This window comes from Anser anser, assembly GCF_964211835.1.
Source record: "Anser anser genome assembly, chromosome: 2".
Classification (NCBI taxonomy): Eukaryota; Metazoa; Chordata; class Aves; order Anseriformes; family Anatidae; genus Anser; species Anser anser.
In genome coordinates this window covers 110,955,737-110,975,148 of record NC_139721.1, presented here as the reverse complement: position 1 = coordinate 110,975,148, position 19,412 = coordinate 110,955,737, and the positions used below count along the sequence as shown (strand labels likewise).

The 19,412-nt window shown below is 40.8% G+C and overlaps 1 long non-coding RNA gene across 1 annotated transcript in view; it reads left to right on the top strand.

The window, feature by feature from the left end:
• The first annotated feature begins 235 nt into the window (after positions 1 to 235).
• Positions 236 to 19,412, top strand: part of LOC310895457 — a 29,855-nt gene continuing 10,678 nt past the window's right edge. The window contains exon 1 of the long non-coding RNA XR_014580704.1: positions 236 to 624. This is a non-coding gene — a long non-coding RNA (uncharacterized lncRNA). The remainder of the gene's footprint in view (positions 625 to 19,412) is intronic.

The window sequence follows — 19,412 nt, the reverse complement described above, 5'->3', positions numbered from 1 at the left end:
AGCGCTGAGCAGTACAGTTTCTGAGCATGAAACATATTGACAAAAATTTCCCATCTTGCTAGATGGAATTATGATAAAGTGCCATGGCTTCATCTCTATTACTGCTGCTCTGGGTTTCGGTTTGTTAGTTTGTTTAGGTTAACATTTGTAACATTACTAAAAAGCAATTCTCCGCTTGTTCCTGATCCAGCTGTTCTTGTTGTGTGTGCTGGAAAATGCAAAACTGGAAGGAAGCAGGGTGGGAATTCAGTGCGCTCTGGCTCGTGTGGCTCAGCCAAAGGGTACGGCACGGGACTGAAATGTCTCCGTGCTGCACTGCAAAGCGTGTGTGAGCCTCGCAGCGTGCTGGGGACGTTGCCAGAAACACAGAGCTTTGGCTTTTGGTTTTCCTGTGTGACAGGCACAGGCTGCTGTTCAGCTGGGCTTGGTGGGTACCAGCGTGTGGTGGTGGCTTTGCAGGGACAGCCTGCTGATCTGGCACAGCAGCAACGACGGTGTGGTGCAGGAAGGTCTGACCTAGCCCTCTGGCTAGAGCAGGGGTAGCTGCTTGGCTTTGGCAAGAACCGCCAGAGGCATTTCTGTGGTCTTTCAGGAAGATTCCCTGCCTTGAACCAACTGACAAAGGTCAGACTGAGCTTTTTGTTCTGATTAATAAAACCTCTGTGGACAACATTCAAGCCGAACCCCTGAGCAGTCCCTATCTCTGTATTTCAGTTTGTTGTGGCATTTACATTATCTTGTAGGTAATGTGCTCATAAAGCATTAATTTAATACTCTGAATTATGAAGCAGTTGCAGTTGAATTAATGTCTTTTTGTAATCGAGTCTTATTTTGATACCCCTTATGTTCAACTTCCTGAAAAAGTTTTCCAACCTAAAATTTGCATATGTGTTTTTTAACAAATCTAGTAGAACTGCTTGACAGAAAGTATGAGGTAGATTAGTGAAGGTATTTCACAGGCTTAGGCATGTAAAATGAACTGCAGTACATATTTTGCAATAGCTTCCTCCATTTTTAACCCCTGTCTTGAAGTTGTGTTTTGGGAAACACAAGCCTGAAGTTAGATGCAGATTGCAGAAGAAGCATCCCATCGACTTTGAATTTTAATCAGTTAGACATGGAGTAGCTCACCTTGTGAATTTAACAATAAGTCAGTTCAAGGCTGGAATTAAGTTTGGCACCCATTTGCAATGATGAAACTGTAAGACCCATCAGCCAAACACCTTATTAGAAAGACAAGTTAAACTCTGCTGGAAACTCCTAAACTGTGGTGGCACTGGAGTCAGCATCCAATACTGAATGTATTTGGGCTCGCTTCTGCTTTCTGGTGTCAGCAAAGCAGACCAGGATCTCCACCTTTCTCTGTTGAACCTCACTCCACTCACTTTTCCCATGTGCAGAAAATGCCTAGTATTTATTCACGAGAATGAACTAAACCTCAGAAAACATAGGTTAAAATCTTTGTAGACAGGGAATAGACTGCCTGGCTGTACTTTCAGGTAACCCAGATGAGACAGAACATCAGGATCATTTGAGCCTTGGCCATCTTTCAGAGGGCCCAAATAGTACTTTGTAATAAATAGAGCAAATCTATGCTAAGATGTAGCTTGAGATGTCTGTTAAATGATCGTAATGTAAATATACTACAAAAAAGTAAAACATCTTTTCATGAAAGAAAAAAAAAAGCCAAGTAATGTACAGTTTTTTGTTTTATTTTGTTTTGCTTTGTTTTTATTGTACCAAGGGATTGTCAGAACAAAGTTTAGAGTAGAAAAACAATAGAGTATTTGTCAACCAATTATTTTCTCAGTCTGTCTTGTTTGTCATCTGATTATTTTATTCATATGGTCAGCAAGGTGGACTTACAAGACATCAAATGTTTTATGATTGTGATTTTTCAGTGATTTTCAGTGAGTCCTTTTAAATCTTCAGTCTGAATATAACAAAGTATTACTGGAATACTCAACAGTGTTGTTGGTTGAGTTCACTGACTGCAGGAGAAAAACCTATAGCTTGGTGGGTTAGTTTTGTAATGGCACATATTCTTAATATCCAGATAAACTCCTAATCATACTGTTGTTTTTTGTTTTTTTTTTTTTCTTCAGTCATATTTGTTGACAGTTAGCTCCAAAAGTTATTTGCCTGTTGTATACAAATAAATAAATCCTTTTATCATTTTCAACTGAATGCCTTTTTTTTTTTTTTTGCTATCTCTTGTTCTTTCATTATGAGAAACAGTAGATAGCACAAAAGTAGATTTATTCCTTTTTGTGTGTGTGTGTCACATAGGCTAGTGAGGCCCTGTTTTTGTTACTTCTCTAAGCTAGAAGCTCTGTTCTTTTCAATTTCTCTTCCTATGGAAACTTTCCTCATATCTCTAATAATATAGCATTGAATTACACAATGATGAACTGAAACAGGATGTTTCCTGTTGTGCAATTAGCTTCATTGAGTGGGTCAGCCAATACTATCGACTATCAATTGTCACTTTATATCATGTACTTAAGGTTCAGGGTTCATGGATGCGGTAGACTGACACTCTTCCTGGTGGGACAAGGCCAGGAGGGATTTGCTTATCTAATTTTGGAGCAGATTGTAAGAGGCACTGTTGCAGGGGCGAGGTGCCAGCTTTCTTCAAAGGAGTAATTGTTGGACACTTTCTCAATAAATCATCTCTTGTTTCTGATAAACTCACCAGTGTTTGTTCTGCCTCTTCTTTCCCTGGCAGGAGGATCTGGGTAAGCAGCACCAGCATTATCTTAGTCTTTTGCCATTCTTAACCCTAATGAGCTTGGTGTGTGTTGTGGAAACCATATGGGAACAGTGCAGGCCAAGTGCTTTGATAATACAACAGAATGTCACTTATGTTCTGCTTAGTCCCCAGGGTCTTGTGGGCACACCAGTTTCGCCCAGTGCAGAATTGCACACACCTGCCAAGAGAGCACAAACTTGGTGAGTGTGGTGTTACTATGAACCCCACGCTAGCGTGTAGCTGCCCGTGATGTGCCCCAGGATCGCCTACCACTTTGGTGGGCCTGGCTTCTGTTTCTGTCGTCTTTGGAAACACAGCACTTGTGAACCACCCTTGCCTCAAACCAGATCCCAGCAAAGGCTCTCCCAGGTGTTTCCGCCTGCTTCCATCTTTCCCCCTCAGCCTGTTCCAGTGGACCAACTTGCCTCCAACTCCTGTCCCTTGTCCAAGCACTATCCTCATGGTGATGTCCTTCCTCAATGCTCGTGACTCCCTGTGGCACCTTGCTTCTCCACTGAGTCCCTCAGCAACTCTTTATGTGCCTTGAACAGGGGCATTCAGATATGCAGAACCAGCACGGAGAAAAAGTGCTTCTCAAGAGTATGTAGATGTCTGGGCTTTTTTTATAAGACAGCCCCGGCTGTTGCTCTGCCTGTTGAAAATCCTCCTATGTGCAGCTGTGTGCAAACTATGAATACCTGTTTCCCCCAAACCCTTCGTGCTTGCAAAGTTGGTGACGAGACTGTTCCTGTTGCCCATTTACTGCTCTGCTGCTCTGAGAAATGTCATAAGCAGTCTTGTCCAGAAATTAACAGAGCCAGATCTGTGGCAGGGTAGTATTAATGAAATGAGATTTCATCTGGTGTAACTTCCAAAGCCTCAGTTTTCATGCAGAACCTTAGCTCTGGATGTGTTTAATTTGTACGGAACAGGATGCTTGGGAGATACAGTTTGCTTTGTGATAAACTGATTTTAGGCCTAATACGGTCATTGACTTGTATCATAACAACAATAAATTTCCATTACCCAGATCCAGTTTCTCAAATTTTTGATGTGACGTGACTAAAATGGTGCTACTTAATTGATTTAAAACCATGGTTTCTGGTTGCTATGTTGTATGTGTGAAAAAATATTTCAAAATGTATTTTTTTCCTATAGACACAGATAAATTTGTGTTTTCTAGATTTCCCTCTGAGTGTACAGCCTTAAATGCAGCAGACAGAAAAGTATAAGGGCCAGAAAAGAAATGTAAAAATGTCACTGTCAACACCTGTACAATCCTGGTAGAAGTAGCTACAGGAGTGCCCTTCAATGTATAGTCACAGCTTGGAAAGCTGTGAGAATATGTTCTTCTAATCATCACTGGAAAGTTATTGGACAGAAAATAAGTGTGTGAGAAAGTGAGAGAGAGAGGCAGGGAAAGCTTTTTTTTTTTTTTTTTAAATTAGTGTTTTAAGTGTTCTATAATTTGCAGCACATCAAAACATCGTATGAATAACATATAAAGAGATAATAGTATAAATGCATACTACACTCAGAGAAAGAAAATTTGATTCACTCCTGTAGTTTTCTCATCCTGTTGCTTTAAAAATCTCTCTTCTCTCACACCTGTCATTATAGTATCTAAATATGAGTATATATCCAGAGAGTAATATCTAGGTAGACCTCAGAGAGGTTTCTGCTCTTCCCTGGTCTGTGGCAAAAATAGGTCTTCAACAAAATTGGAAAAAAATCACCAATGCTTTTGCTTTCACAGTTTTCCATTGTTACTTTACTGGAAAGTGCTTTGATAGTTTTATTTTTCTGTTGTTGTTGTTTCTTTTTTCACCTCAACTTGTTATTCCCATAAAGAATGGAGAAAAACTGGGGAGGAGTAAAAGCAAGCATAGAAAAATGCAGGTTTCACTCACCCATAATTTTTGCATAAATTTTCAGAGAAAACTGAATGAATGAAAAAGCTTGTCTCAGAGCTGTCAAAGAAAAATATTACTGGAAGTTGTTAACATTTTTGAGAACTGTTTAGTTGTCACCGCGGACATGGGAGCAATCAGCCGTGATCACTTATCAGTACAGTGAACAGAGATTTTTTTCCCTGACTGTTGATGTTGAAACATTGGCTTAGATCAATTACTTTCTGAAATACTCCACTCCTCAGGCATGACATTTTGTGGGATCCTAAATGTAGTGATGATTTTCTTAGAATAGATTTTTTTCGAATCCTCTGGTGGGGCTCAGTGCGTTGGTGCGGAGGTCTCATCCAGTGGCTGGTTTCAGCATGCACATTCCACAGCTGAGAAGCCCATTGTTCTGACCTAAACCAGTGAGTGCACAGATAAAACCATCCAAAACAAAACACTAGAAAGGGAGTATCCTTCAAAACATGCATACATGTGTTTGTATTTGTGGAGGTGTCTGTATTTTGTGCAAACCAAATCATTATTTTATAGAGAAGAGAAGAGGTGAGAATCATTATTTCTGAGAAGAGCGGATGAAGGGGATTGTGATATTACATTGTTCCCTTTGCACCACAGGCAGCACTGCTGCTTATAAGGATCTTTGTAAAAGTACATGACCCAGGGATTTCATTGTCCTCAGTGTCATCAATATGTGGATGCTACAGACAGATGTGTATGTCTGCAAGTGGATTTTTAATGTTTGGTTATTTCTGTTTAAGGGCGTGTGATTTTATAGACAGCATACATTTAAAATTTTTTTGCATATATTTGCTTGGTGAATAAAAATGTCAGAATCAGAAGTGTCCATTGCAAGACACAATAGGGAACATCAATATGAAGACTAAAAACTGTCATTATCAAGTACATTTACTGCTTAAAGTGCAATGCCAGACGATAAATTTTCTTTATGCCTCCCCACGTCCTGTGGTGTCCCATTTATAGCAAGACACATCCTGCTTATAGGTGTCCCGTTTATAACAGTCCTTACCTTCCCTAATTCTGGAGTTACCTTTGACATCGAATACTTCCATCCTCAGGTGGATTCTTGATGGTATTTGATATGGCAAAATGATTTGGGCTTCTTGTCATCCAGTTCAAATCACTTTTCTGCCACACATTAAAAAAAAAAAGAAATTTGGAGCACAGCTCCATCACAATCCTTGATGGCCACAAGCAAAACACCGCCAGTCCCAGTTTAAGCCTCAGCTTCACTGCACTGCATTGTCATCATAATTTGACGTGATAGATTTTCACCCTGCTTTACTAAAATTTTGCTTGTGATTAAATGAATGTGCCACTAGCAGTTGAAAATAAATGCTGTTAAAAATTAGCCCTGAGCAACAGCAGCATGACTGTTTTTAAAAAAGTGTGTGTTTTATATAAGTATATGTGCATCTTTATCTGTATAAGCACATATGCATATATAAAATGGCAAGGGTGTATGAACAGGTCAAGTGCTTAGCTAAGATCGGAAGAAAATACCCTTCATTGCTAAATGGCACCCTGCACTCCATTTTATAGAAGAGTGCTCTACATCCCCCCACCAGAGAGGGTAAAAACATTAAAGCGGTACTGCAGACTGCAATGGGGGAGGGCTTTCTTCCTAACACTTTCTACTTCTGTCAAGCCACCTGAGAAGTTGATATGAGAAGGGCATTTTAGAATAAAGACATTGCTCTGACAGCAAATACAAATGAAATAAAATTGGCCTAAGGCTTTGATGCCAGAACCTGAACGGAGAGCTGAGACTTGGCAATGCACTAGTTTAATACACCAGAGAAATAGAACTAGAATAATTTGCAATGCAGTATGATGAAAGAAGAAAATATAACAAACGCAGAGATTAAAATAGACTTTCTAGGCTGTGTATATTCTCTTTTTGCACTGAAGTTGACCCATAAACATAGCAAAAGAAGTAAATGTATGCTTCTCCTCTCTTTTGGAGCAAAACCATTGAATATGGGGTGATCGCACATTAGGAGATTGACCCTAGGACTCGAGAGGGAAGGAATTGAGACTCTCACAATTCATGGATGAAGTCTTCTCCATGGGCATCTCCTGACTCTGGAGGTAGCAACCATCAGCCTCATTAAGCCATCACTCTGGTCACTGAGCAGAAAAGTAGGCCTTGAGGTGGAAGATACAGAACAAGGGAAGGAAGGATCTATTATTAGAACATCTTGTGCACTCCACTATTTTTTTTTCATTTTCTGTGCATGTGCACACACATCCCCAGCTTCCTCCTGCTCCAAATACATTACTTAATGTAAACATATTTGAGGTAAGGATTATTTGGGGTTTCATGCTTGTACACCATTTATACCCAGAAGTATCCAAGCCCATAAAGGGGAATCCTAAGTGTTACCACAATGCAAAGAGGGAAAAAAAAAAAAACACAACACAGATGGATTAAAGATTGAGATGGTTCACATGGAATGCAGGTCTGTTTATTTTCATATCCTCCAGAAGACATCATTTATTGATCTCTAATGTTTTTCGGGTTTGCATGACCCAAATATGAATTGACTTTTTTTTTTTTTTTGTAATAGTCATTTTGGCAAGTATTGAATCCATTTTATGGTATTAAGTCAGCTGTAGAGAAAAATAAATAAATTGTTGAAATATCAGAGCCAATTATGGGCACTGGTTCATGTGTTGGATTCTGCATTTCTCCTTTAGATATTTAAATCATTTCAGTGCACAGACCCAGTCATTCTAAGTCTTTGACTATTTAAAGCAGTTGAAAATCCCTTTTCAATGCAAAAGTCAAATATTGTTGCAGTCCCTTTAACAAATACTAATAGTTACCTTAAGACTGTAGTAGGATATAAACTTTAGTATGAAATTCCACTTGCTGATAAGGTAGTATTCAAGCTACATATGAAAAGTGCCACGAACTAAAAGTATTAATAATAATTACTATTTTTATTTTAAAAAGCTGGTTCAAAGACTGCACCATGCTCACTGTCCAATCTAAATCACTTCAATTTCTTCAGGTGTAGAGTACAATTGAACTAAGAGCAATTTGCAGCATGTGAATGTAAGACATAATTGTATATCATTCCCCTAAAAGGAAGACTTTGCTATCAGCTCTGTTGTACAAACTGTTCTTAGGAAGGAAATCAACAATTCAAACACACCAGTTCCTAGCTTGTATCTAACTTGTAAGTTTGAATACTCCAAATCATTTGTTTTGGGTGGGAAGAACAGGAATGTAGTTATTGTCTGATTCTGTCTATAGAGTAAGAAAACGGAGACACACGGTGCTCTCTAATTCACTGGGATTTATGTGTGTTAGAAAAGCTGTGTTTTTTTTTTTTTTTTTGTTACAAGGATACCAACTATCACCAGTAAAAAGCTTCTTCTGCCCTAGTGGAAAAAAGCTCCAGCACATTGCAACAGATGTACATTTGTGTATTATCATATATAGTTTAACCTATTATTTCACTGACTGGCTGGTTTTCTACTTTTCTCCCAGATACAAAGTTCCTAGGTTAGGGTGTAAAGGAAGGCAAAGCTTGTAAGGAAGAGCTGGCCAGCTGGTGATGGAGGTTATTAACTAAGGACAAAGCAGACATTTACAACAGTGGTACAGAAAAGGGAAAATGAAACAGAGATCTTTGGTTATACTTTTCTCCTTCAGAAATATCACTTTGTGTATGGCAGTTCAAACGCTTGGGGAAAAAAAAAAAAAGTAATAACATGAATGTTTAGGCCTCCCCTAGGCATTTTCCATGCTCTAGATATCCCCAGAATGCAACGGAGTATCCGAGCTCACCACTGAATAATGTCTCAAATACGCCGTTCCCCTCTCTGGCTGGAGGGACTAATTTATGAAGAGAGATTAAAAGAATTAAATATAGATAGCTTAGCTAAGTGAAGACTACAGTGGGACAAAAGAATGGACTACAAATAATTGGAGGGGGTAAATTCCTGAGGGAGGTGAATTATTTAGGACAATGGGAGTGGGTTTAACTAAGAGCAATGGGATGAAATTAAGAATAGGAAAAATTAGGCTGAATAGATAAAAGAAATCTTCTTGACAGTGAGATCTATTTGGTTGTGGATGACTGTCCCTTGGGAAGTGATGGAAGACCCATCATTCAGTTCATTTAGAGGCAGGCTTGACAAAACCTCAGTTAATGCACTGGGGGAAACAACTTCCAGGGAAATATGTGAAAGGAGTTGATAGGTATTTCCTGTCTGCTCCATCTTTCTGCAATACATCTCATCAAATCAGCCCACCAGCTCAGCACACCACCTTTGCTACCACCACACTTGTACCACATGGATCCAGCAGTCGCTGTGCAAAAACCACACAATTGTCATCCCCTTGTGCTGTTGGAGGCTGGTAAACCTGGCAGTGCCTTCTCTTGGCTAGCCTGGGAGGTAAGGGTGCAAAAGATGGCTACTTCTAGCACATGGCTCCTTCCTTACTCTCAGAAGCTGAATTATCCTTTCCCTCCCACTTATTTTACACCACCCTATGGAGGTACTGCAACAATTTCTTCATCTTTAAAATCCTCCAGCACAGTTTTACATTGCAAGCTCCCTGAACTCGCAAATGCTTGAAATGCCTCCCTCTCTTTCAGATGTGTGTTGGCAAGATAGTTCCTGCTACTACCAGCGACAGCAGCAAGCACTGCAGCTTAAGAATCACACTGTATTTGTTGTTTGTTATAACAAGGTGGTGATGGCTTCATCCTCATTTAAGCAACAGCAGAGGCTTGGTTTATGTAGCCAGCCACAGGATTCTCTGCCCTTTCCTATGCCTGTGCACAAGAAAAAGCTGCAGTACAATAATATTTGCATACACATTTATTCTGATTAAAACTGCATTAAATAAAGAGATGTGAACTCCATTGCTTTTGAAGAGGAGATGCACAGGACTGCACTCAACATGGCTCTACCAGTTATTCAGACCCTTAAACCAGGAATAACATATTGTGACAAAAAGGTGTGACTTTCTAGACACATCTGACACCCATTACATGAAGAGCTCTATTTTGACACTTTTAAATCATTAAAGCTTCCTGGGTGAGACTCAGGATGTTTCTGCACATTTCTTACCCAAAGTCAGTGTGACCCAGTCCATTTTGAGGACTGCACCACCACCGAGGGACAAACACCCCGTGAAAAGGAGGCTGGAGAAGGAGCAGTATCACACCAGATGAATTCAACAACTCCAGTTTGTCATTTTGCCCTTCTTTTGATGGGAAAAAAACCACACACCACCACCACCAGGAAAAAAAAAAAGAAAAAAAAAAAGGAAAAGAAAAAAAACAACCCAACACGCTAGTGATTTCTTTTGACTTAAACTGGGCATTCAAAAAGCTGTTTTTATTAATGAATCATATTAAGCCATCAGTGAAAGGCTCCCTGACTCTGTTTAAATAACAGGCTATGATTCCTCCCTCCCGCACCCCCCTTCCCTTTGGCTCCACTGCTATTAATTGAGGAGTTTCTTTGTTTCTTTTCTAATGAAGCTAACAGAACACATCTGTCAGGTGCTTGTATTCTTCACCCGTCTATAGTATGTAATAGCCCAGCTGGAGGCTATAATGCTACACAATACCCCTGGCCGTTACAGCAACTATTTATTCCTGGGCTTTTCCTCAGATAGGGATTTGAAAAAAGTCTGAAATTTGGGCCTAATTGCTATTTACACAGCGATAGACACCTGTTCTAGCTGAGACACTGGCTCATGAATCCCACACCTGAGACCTTAGGGAAAGCGAAGGGGAAAATTTCAGCAGCTGCCAGTCCAGTTCAGAAACGAAGAGCTTTTCTGTGCGATATGTACATACAGTACATAAATTCATGCCTGCGTATTGCCATAGCTACTGTTCCCGTGGCCAAATGTTCATTTAAAGGCTTAACGTATGCCGGTTGTGTGGACACACGCACGCGAGCGCGAGGAGGGAGCTTTCTGCATTTACGTCTGCATTTTTATTGGGCTCTTCTAAATCCCTCGTGCCAGGATTTCTTTCTCCAAAGGCCGGTGGCTGCGGGTTGCTGCCAGCTGCTGAACTTCCCCCTCGCCTCACGCCGTGCGGCACAATCGCTCCATTTTCCCCGTGTTTATGCACAGGATCCTGCTCTTCCTCTTTGTTTTTGTTCTGCCGAGGTCTCCTTGCCCGCCCGCTCCTCAGGAGCAATAGCCCTCATTGATGGTAGCAGCGGAAGATTTGTTATAATAAAGCTGCTGTTGGTGAGGATTCAGTGTAAAACCGGGCATGAATCTAATATAAGTTAGCAGCCTCTCCAATGCAGTTAAGAGCTCAAATTGATTAAAATGCAATTAGCTCATAAAACTCCCTGTTTATTACCTCAGATGTTTGTCAAAGACACAGAGCTGAAGAAAAGGTTTCTTTCCCTTTCTCTCCTCCCTCAGTCCGCCTGCACAGCCCCGTTTATTTCTGTTCAGTGCCAAACAGCCCCATTAGTTAGGTACGGGACAGAAATAAAATGTTATTGCCCTGCCGTGCTGTCGGATGACAACACCCTCTACCGCTGCCAGGGGAGGGAGGTGGGCTGTCTGCTTTTTAAAAAACTTTTCCTGCAGCTGGTGGGGCCTCTGTACTTTTTGGTGGAATCCTTTCTTTCGTGGGAAGAGCTTTAACATGCTCTGTTTCTTTAATCTGGCAATGCTCCACCATCCCGAGCACACCTTTGTAACACTCTTGTTTTGTGGGAGGGGGAACATACAAAGAACTTGAAAGATTAACTGGAAAAATTCGTTCTTGTGTCATGCAAAAGACGTCTGAGCACTACCAAATTCCAAGGGAAGGAAGGGAAGGTGGGGAAAAGGAAGGTTACTAGATGGAATTAAAAAAAAAATTGAGTAAAGCTCATACAAGGAATGAAGCAAGACTATTGAGCCAAGTCCAGTATTCTAGAGGTTTTTGAAAACATATATAGCAGAAACAGAAAGATGAGTCAAGAAGCCAACAGAGCTTTTAAGACAGAGTGGGGCACCCAGACTGGTGAGAGATGAAGGGGACACTGCTGATATTAATTATTTGCCGCTGGGCTCAGAAAAGCAGTTCAGTAGCTGAGGACAGAAACAGAAATTCATTTCCCAGAGGAGAAAGAAAGCAGTAGTGAGTGATCTCAGGGTCACTCCAGGACAGGTGATAATGAAATTAGAGTTAATGAAGATTAGGAAGACACCAGCCCCAGATGAGCCTCCATCCCAAGATTATGAAGATGATGCTGGTAATAAAAGTTCCCTTCACATGAAGAGGGGCCTTAAAGGTGAAGGAAAACCATGACTGCATCTAATTTAACAGAAGCTCTGGGGTAATCATAGACCTTACCCTTATTCTTCTTAAGATTGCAGTTTTAATAGCCTCTGAGTACCCAGGATCACAGGCTCACCCTGTTTGCTGGTAATGCACCTTCTCCATCTCTAGAATAACCTCCAGATTAAAGGGAGCTGATAACAAGCACGATAGATTAGAAGTCATTTCCTTGCTAGTTGGCCCTATATGGCACTGGAACAACTTTCTTTCTGGTGAAACCAATTCTTGATTTCCAGCAGAAAACAAAAAACTCTCTCTCTCTCTCTTCTTCACTGCAGGACCTGTACTTTACATGCTTTTGTATGTTAAACACAGGAAACAAAGTGAAAGCAAGCACAGCTTGAAGTGGAGCCCCCCTTGCAAAGAAGGTGACCAGGTGGCTGCTTTGCCCTACCACTGGCTCATGCCGGGGTGATTTAGTAGGGCACTGTCTCAAGCTATATCTTAACCAGTGGGCAAGGCTCCAGTGGCTGGGTATCTGCTACAGTGATGCTGACTTCCATTGCCCCTGATATAATTTAATATTCAACAAAGGGTAGATCTGGCAACGTACTGTCTGTTCTCTCACTTGTAGAGTTCCCCAGGCAATGGGTGTGTGGGTACATAATATCCAGGAAGAGGACACTATGGAACTGTGGTTCTTGCTGAGCAAAACTGGTTCACGTCCCATGTCTTGCAGGACACAGAGTTTTTCACCGTTTTTAAGCTCTGTGACGGGAAGTTACTGTTCTACCCGCCTTGCCTGTGGCTGGTGTGGTGCTTTGAAGGGCCTGTTTTAGACGTGTGGTTTTGCTCTCAGTATCATGCTCATTCACTGCACCTCTCCATTCAAATCCATACATTTGTTATTTGACCTGCTTTCATACATATGAACCGTTTCTTAAAATTTGGTTCTTAAACACCGCTTCTGCATGTTGAGGATCCAATCATCTTCCTCCCCAGTTATGTTATTGCAGATGTCTTCACCTGAGATACACTAAACTGGACTCAGCAGAAATCCAAATGACAATCCCTCGAAATGTCTTTCTACGTGGAAAGTTTTGCAGGAGAAAACCTCAATGTCATTTTATAATCAATAAATTACTTCCCAACTGAGAATGAAAGCATCATGCTTTAGAGCAAATTGTAGTAATCCTCTCATATGAATCAGCCTTTTGTATGATGCTGTCTCAAAAACTTCCTTGTTGTCTAGGTAAATAAGACTCAGCTTACTCCCGTTGATTCTGGGTGTTACTCCTGTGACAATTTCTTCCAGCTCTGTTGACCATAGTGTTTCTTGACAAAGATGCACCATCTACCTCTGGTAGGATGAGATTGGACTAGGCCCCACCAAATATTGCATCACTTCTGCTCTGTGTGGCTGATGTCTTCTCTGTTATGGAAATCAAACTTACACTGTGAAGGTTCTTTTTAATCATTAGTTCTGCATCCGAGCTTCTGCTGCTCACCTTGCTTTGCTTTGTTCTCTCTCAAAACAAAACACCTATCTTAGAACAACTCGGTTGTCAGGATGACATTCCCAGCTCTGTTTTCTTCATCACAGGCTAAGCCCTTCTATGTCATATATTCAAGGTGTAGGGTGAGTAACGCTGGCCTCAGCAAATGTCAAGAATTTTTGAAAGGCATTAGGTAAGTACTACAAGTTCAGGGTGACAAGACAGTCTATGCCGTAGCATAAATAACTGTTTTGTTTTGACTCTTTATGAATGGGTGAAGTTCTAGGAACAAGGAAAAGATGTAGTTCATAGATTCTTAACAGTTAGCTTTGTATGAAGGCTCTCAGTTTCTTTTTGTCAGTGGTCAGAAAAATCAGAAATAGTGGTATATTTCCAGCTTCATCTGGTTTTCAGATTTCTGTATACATGGTTAAATCTGAATCACAGGTTAGTTCCAACCTTTCCACCATATTCTTTTTATGAAAAAGTGTAAAAAGGGTCATTTTTTCATTTAGATTTTAAGTTAAGTGAAACAGCTTGGAAGGCTTAAGCACAGTTCAAAAACCAGCCCATTCTGGTCATCCTTGAAGTATTATCCTGCTACCTTTGTTCACATTGACAAACACAGCCTTTGAGAAGTCCTGCTTATTTTCAGCAGCACTACACACAAGATAAAGCATGGTTAATTTTGGAGAGAGAGAATTTAATACTGTTTGCTCTGATCTTCCTCTGGGAAGTAGTCTCCAGAGCAACATATTTATGTCTGTATATAATCTGAAATACAGGGTATACGTGTACTCAAGCGTATGTATACATGTGCCTAAAAAAGCATATAAATCTAAAAAACAGGTTTAAATCTATAAATCTATAAACTAAAAAAAAAAAAAAAAGGCGTTGTTCAATACACAGATTTCACAGCTTTTAAACCCAGCTCTAGAAATCAACTGAAAGAATTAAATATAGATGGTAAGGCAGTGACACGGACTTCTTGGGCTGCAAACTCTTTGGAGCGATGGCCTCACACAAATGTATTAGTGCAGTGCCTTGCACTACAGGGTTTCATTTTTGGCTGACTCTTAGGCACAGTGGTAATGAAAATGATTAAGAGTGACAACACACTTTAGCGAGGCTCATGGGGTTGTTCCTTCCCATGTGCGAACGTCTGGCCACACAGACCAGTTCCTTCTTACCAGGAACTGCAAAACATCCTTGCGGCCAGCACAGTAATTGCTTACAGAGGAAATTAATGTTGGGAGAGCATTTAATGTCTTTTAAGCTGCCTTTTAATGCTATTTAGCAGGTGGAAACAAGGAAGAGATTTAGCAGCATGTGAGCAGCTCGTTCTCAGCAGACCACAAAAAGGCTGGAGCAGCTGAGATGGGCTATCAGGGACATGCACAGATGTTGGCCGATAGCATCCGTTTGACCGATTATGTCAAGTAATAGTGGAGTCCAGATGTGATCGAGCTACATCTGAGTTCTCAGGGAAGGAATCATGCCTGTCCATGATACAGATATTATACGGCTGTTTGGCATAGTCTAGGAGTTTATTTTACATCCAGTGTTTAACCTCCTTTCCCCCCAAGGTACAAATGTCAATATTGGATTTTCTCTGGTTGAATGAATGCGTTGCAGTGGAGATTAACCACTGGCAGCACTAAAGGACTTCCACTTGCCAAAACTCAATTTCTCACAAATGGATCAAAACAGTCTGAGGTACAGAAAAGAAGCAATGCAGGAAATCTTGCCAAATTTAGTCATGATGGTTCATTACACCTATCTTAAGACCTTGGCATAGGTATTTTGTCCAGGAACTTTCAGCTGGGGAAAAAGTGACAGGGAAATAGCTAACGAGATGGACAAACCCAGTGCTTATTACAGCAGAGGTCTGAATCCCACCTACTGTTCTTGCAGTGACGTTACTGTCGCTGCACCTTTTATCTCTGTGTTTTGTTCATCTCAGAGTAGCTTTGGGAGGACCTGCTCTCTGTTGGCTGTGGTTTTCTGGGGTATCCAAGCTCCTGAAAAAATACAGCTCCCACTCCCACCCTGTAAACCTGAGCAGCATCTGTTATCCGTGTGTAAGGAACTTCTCAGTTCGTTTACATCATAACATAGGTTGTTTAAGTTAGCTCAGCTCACCTCTGATTTAGATCTTGCTGGAAAGCTGACCTGCCCTTGTTATTTATTATCCTTTCAATTTTTGTGCTCTCTGCTAAGCTTAACAGCAATAACTTTATATGTTCTTCTGGTTCACTGAATCTTTATTTTATTTTTTTTTTTCTTGGTATCATTTTAGAAGCCTTTATCAGTTTTCCACTTCTGTGATTTTTAAGTTTTACGTGTTTATTGCCTTGTTAATTATCCTGAAAAGGGGAGGGGAGGAGAGAGGAGGGGAGGGGAGTGGAAGGGAGGAGAGAGAGAGGAGAAAAAATAGGATACTCATGCATGTGTTATTAATATATAATGGATACAGTAATGTTGTCCCAATTGTTCACCACCAAATGTTAGCATTCACAACAGTGACTTGCAAGGCAATGTGTTACTGAAGTGTGGAGAGTGAAAGATTCAAAGATCTGCTTTCTGTTTCCTTTGACTTTACTTGACTCTGCTCACTCAGAGATAATTGCAAACACAGACATTCAGTGAATGGAAAAGGATGTACAAAAGAGATGTGCATCTAATTTTTCTGGGCTGTTGGGTTACAAAAGTAAGGTCAGAAGTAGTGTTACGCCATGTTAAAAAGCACCAAAAATGATTAAATATTTGAAAACTAGCAGTTTTATATAACCTGAACTGAAGAGTTTTTAAGGGATTGGCTGAGCCTCTCATGTGTAAACAACAGGGAGGCTGCAGTAAAGTGGGAGCAGTTCAGTATTAAAAGAAACTCCTCACCCCATCTGAGTAACTAAAATTACCTTTAGCTTGAAGAAGTTTCTGGGCTGATAACAACAGGTTTGTTACTAACATCAATACAGATTAAAATGACTATCTGTGAAACATGTAATGGCTGATTATTAGTTTTTGAGGAAACCTGGTATCTTTTAGAGGTGGGATTTCAAGAGTGATGAACAAAAGTACGCTCAGCGCCATAGTAGGCATCTATAAAGTGTTTGACTTAATGCTTGATCCATTTTGATCGACTTGGATGACTGCCACCCTGCAGATGCCCATGGCTATCCAGCTGGACGTGCAGCAGAGCAGGAGCCATGCACCTTGCACAGCTCCTTGCTGGAACCAGAGCATGATTTGGAGGGTATCGTCCTGTCTTACCTGAAGAATATGCACTGACCTAAAATCAGCATGGTACAAGTAAAATGGATTCAGTTTTTCTGTTCTAAATAACTTAAAAACAACCATATTATTAATGTGTTAGATAGTAGTTAGTATGAATTATTGGTATGAATAATATATTGTAATGATATTTTTATTACAATAATAAAAATTGTAGTAAAAGAGTAGTAACAGAAGAAAGTAAAATGGCCTGACAGATCCAAGAGTTTCATGGAGAATCAACATTGAACTGATCCTAAAAGGTTGCAGTGAGGACATCCCTGCCCTTGAAGGGACAGAAAGTAGTAAAAAATGCAGTCTGACCTTGGTGGGTTGGGGCTGGGTCAAAAGCTGCCTGCAGCCTCACGTTGGGTACTGAGGAGCGCAAGGTAAATGTTGGAGCACCACCACTTCCAGTTAGGTTCTTTTTTTTTTTATCTGTTGTGTTTACAGATCACTTTCCCTGTCTGTGTCAGGCTGACAGCAAGCAGACAACTGTGGCGCTGATACGCTGTATGAGTTGCATCCATTTCTCAGGATCTGTGATTTACAAAGTTTTACCAAAGTCCTGAGAACAGTATAAGCAGGAAATACCACCCTGAAAGGTAGGAGCAGTGTATTTATTAGTGAATGTAAATGAACATGTAAATTAAAAGGAGAAGGAGAGAAAGCCAGTAGCCAGGAGCTCTGAGCTGTCCCAGGAGAGAGCATGGGAGGACGGGTAGCCATCACACACAAGGCAAGGGGGAACCTGGTGTCACTCGACACAAGCTGTATGGCTCTAGGCAGTGGCGATGTGCTCTCCAGTGGGCTGCCAAAACAGTGTGGGGGAGCCACTCCTTGCAGATATGAGGCAGCGCCTCTTCAGCAATGCCTCTGTTTTTAGGGTTGAGCTATGGTTTGGAGAATACCTTGGGCTTGCTGGCACAGGTCACGCTTATAGGAGCAGTTGAGAGGGTTTGGCTTCAGTCAGCAGTGGCTGCCAGTGAGGGAGGTGTGATGGTCAAAAAGCTGCTGGACAAGAAGTTCTGGTCTGGCAGTGCAGTGAGCCAGCCCTGGAGAAGAGTTCGGTCCCCCTCCTACAAGTAAGCAAGTGCCATGCACCATTCCCCTGAGAGGAGCTCCCTGATGGGGCACATGGGGAGGTTTGCTCTGGTTGCTGAGCCTGGTCTGCAGGAGAGACCCTCCCTCTCTTCAGGACATTGCCTGAGCTCTTCCACCAGCACTGAGCTTGCATGTAAAAAATGTATACTGATAACTTAAAAAGACAACATCAATGATTGGAGTCACAGCAATAAAAGTGAAGTGCATGGCTGCTGCCAGGCTTCTTTCTCGCTCCTTGGTGTTCTGGCTCCAGCATTCAAGCAATAGATTTAAATATAAAACAGATCATTAACGGCTGGCTCAACATCTGCTAATATTATTTTCCTTGCATTGTCTGCGTGTCTTTGTTTATCTCAGTGTGCTACTTTGTTTTTCCCCTTTTATAATAAGGATCATTCCTTTATTTTAAAGCGCCACATCAATTTTCAATTGCTTGGGCTCTTGGAGCCTCCCACGCTTTGCCCACATGCTTGCACCGCACGAAGAGGTGGAGAAACAAAGCAAATGCGAAGCGTGGGATGATTGTTGCTTCAAAAAACAGTAATTAAGAATCTGTTAGAAAAATAACAACTGAGTTTAATAAGAGCTTAACTTAGCTGCGTGAGCTGGACAGAGAGAGACTCCTGGGCTGTTTCATAGAAACCAAACAGCTCGACTCTTCAGGAGACTTTCAAGTGACATTGAAGTGGATTCATAAAACTCCAGTAAGAGGCATTGTTCTTATTTCTATTGCAGAGATGATTTGCCTTTTTTTTTTTTTTTAAAGAAAAAAAAAAAAAAGAAGGAGAAATTATAATAATCAGCTTTGTAATGAAAATTCAAATGCAAAAAAGTGAAAATTTTAGTATAAGATCCTCCCTTACACTAAGATAGCTGATTTATATCAACAAAATCCTGGGCAATTCTCACTTAAGCCCCAAAGCCTGTTGTTATTATACATATCCCTCTATCTCCATACCATTGTGCAGATGATACAATATGCAAAATCACCAGCTGTTCAGATATTCATGGAGTACTTAAACTAAGTGAATTGAGGATGGAGTGTACATTTTTACCTTGAAATTCATCTATATTTCTTTTGTCCCTACTCTCCCAACTTCATACTTAAAGTTCATCACATTTATCCTGATGAAAAACAACTAAAGCAAGAAATTAGATTTGTAAATACCTACTGAGCATAACTTTCTGTGAAGCAGATGGACTTATAATATGGTATCGTATGACTACAACTGTCTTCTGCTTCAGGCTGCTCAAGAGGATCTCACTCTTTACTTTCCAAAGACAAGCAAAGGGTCCCTTTTAAGTAGTCTTTCCTTTTCTCTTCTCACAAGCAGAATCAAAAATCCCATTTCCTCTTGCTAGACCTCAAGAGGTCTTTAACCACACAAGAGAGCTTCTGGTTGTCCATTGTCCACATGAGTCCTCACCTCAAAATGAGCAGAGACAGGTCTTGCGGTGCTAACATGCTTGCTCCCCCCATCTCGGAGATAAATGCCAGAAAACAACTGTAAAACATTTCTAAATTCCCTTGCTGTATCCTCTGTTTCTTCAGAGGTCTCCCTCTCCCATGCCTGTTTTCATCTCTGAT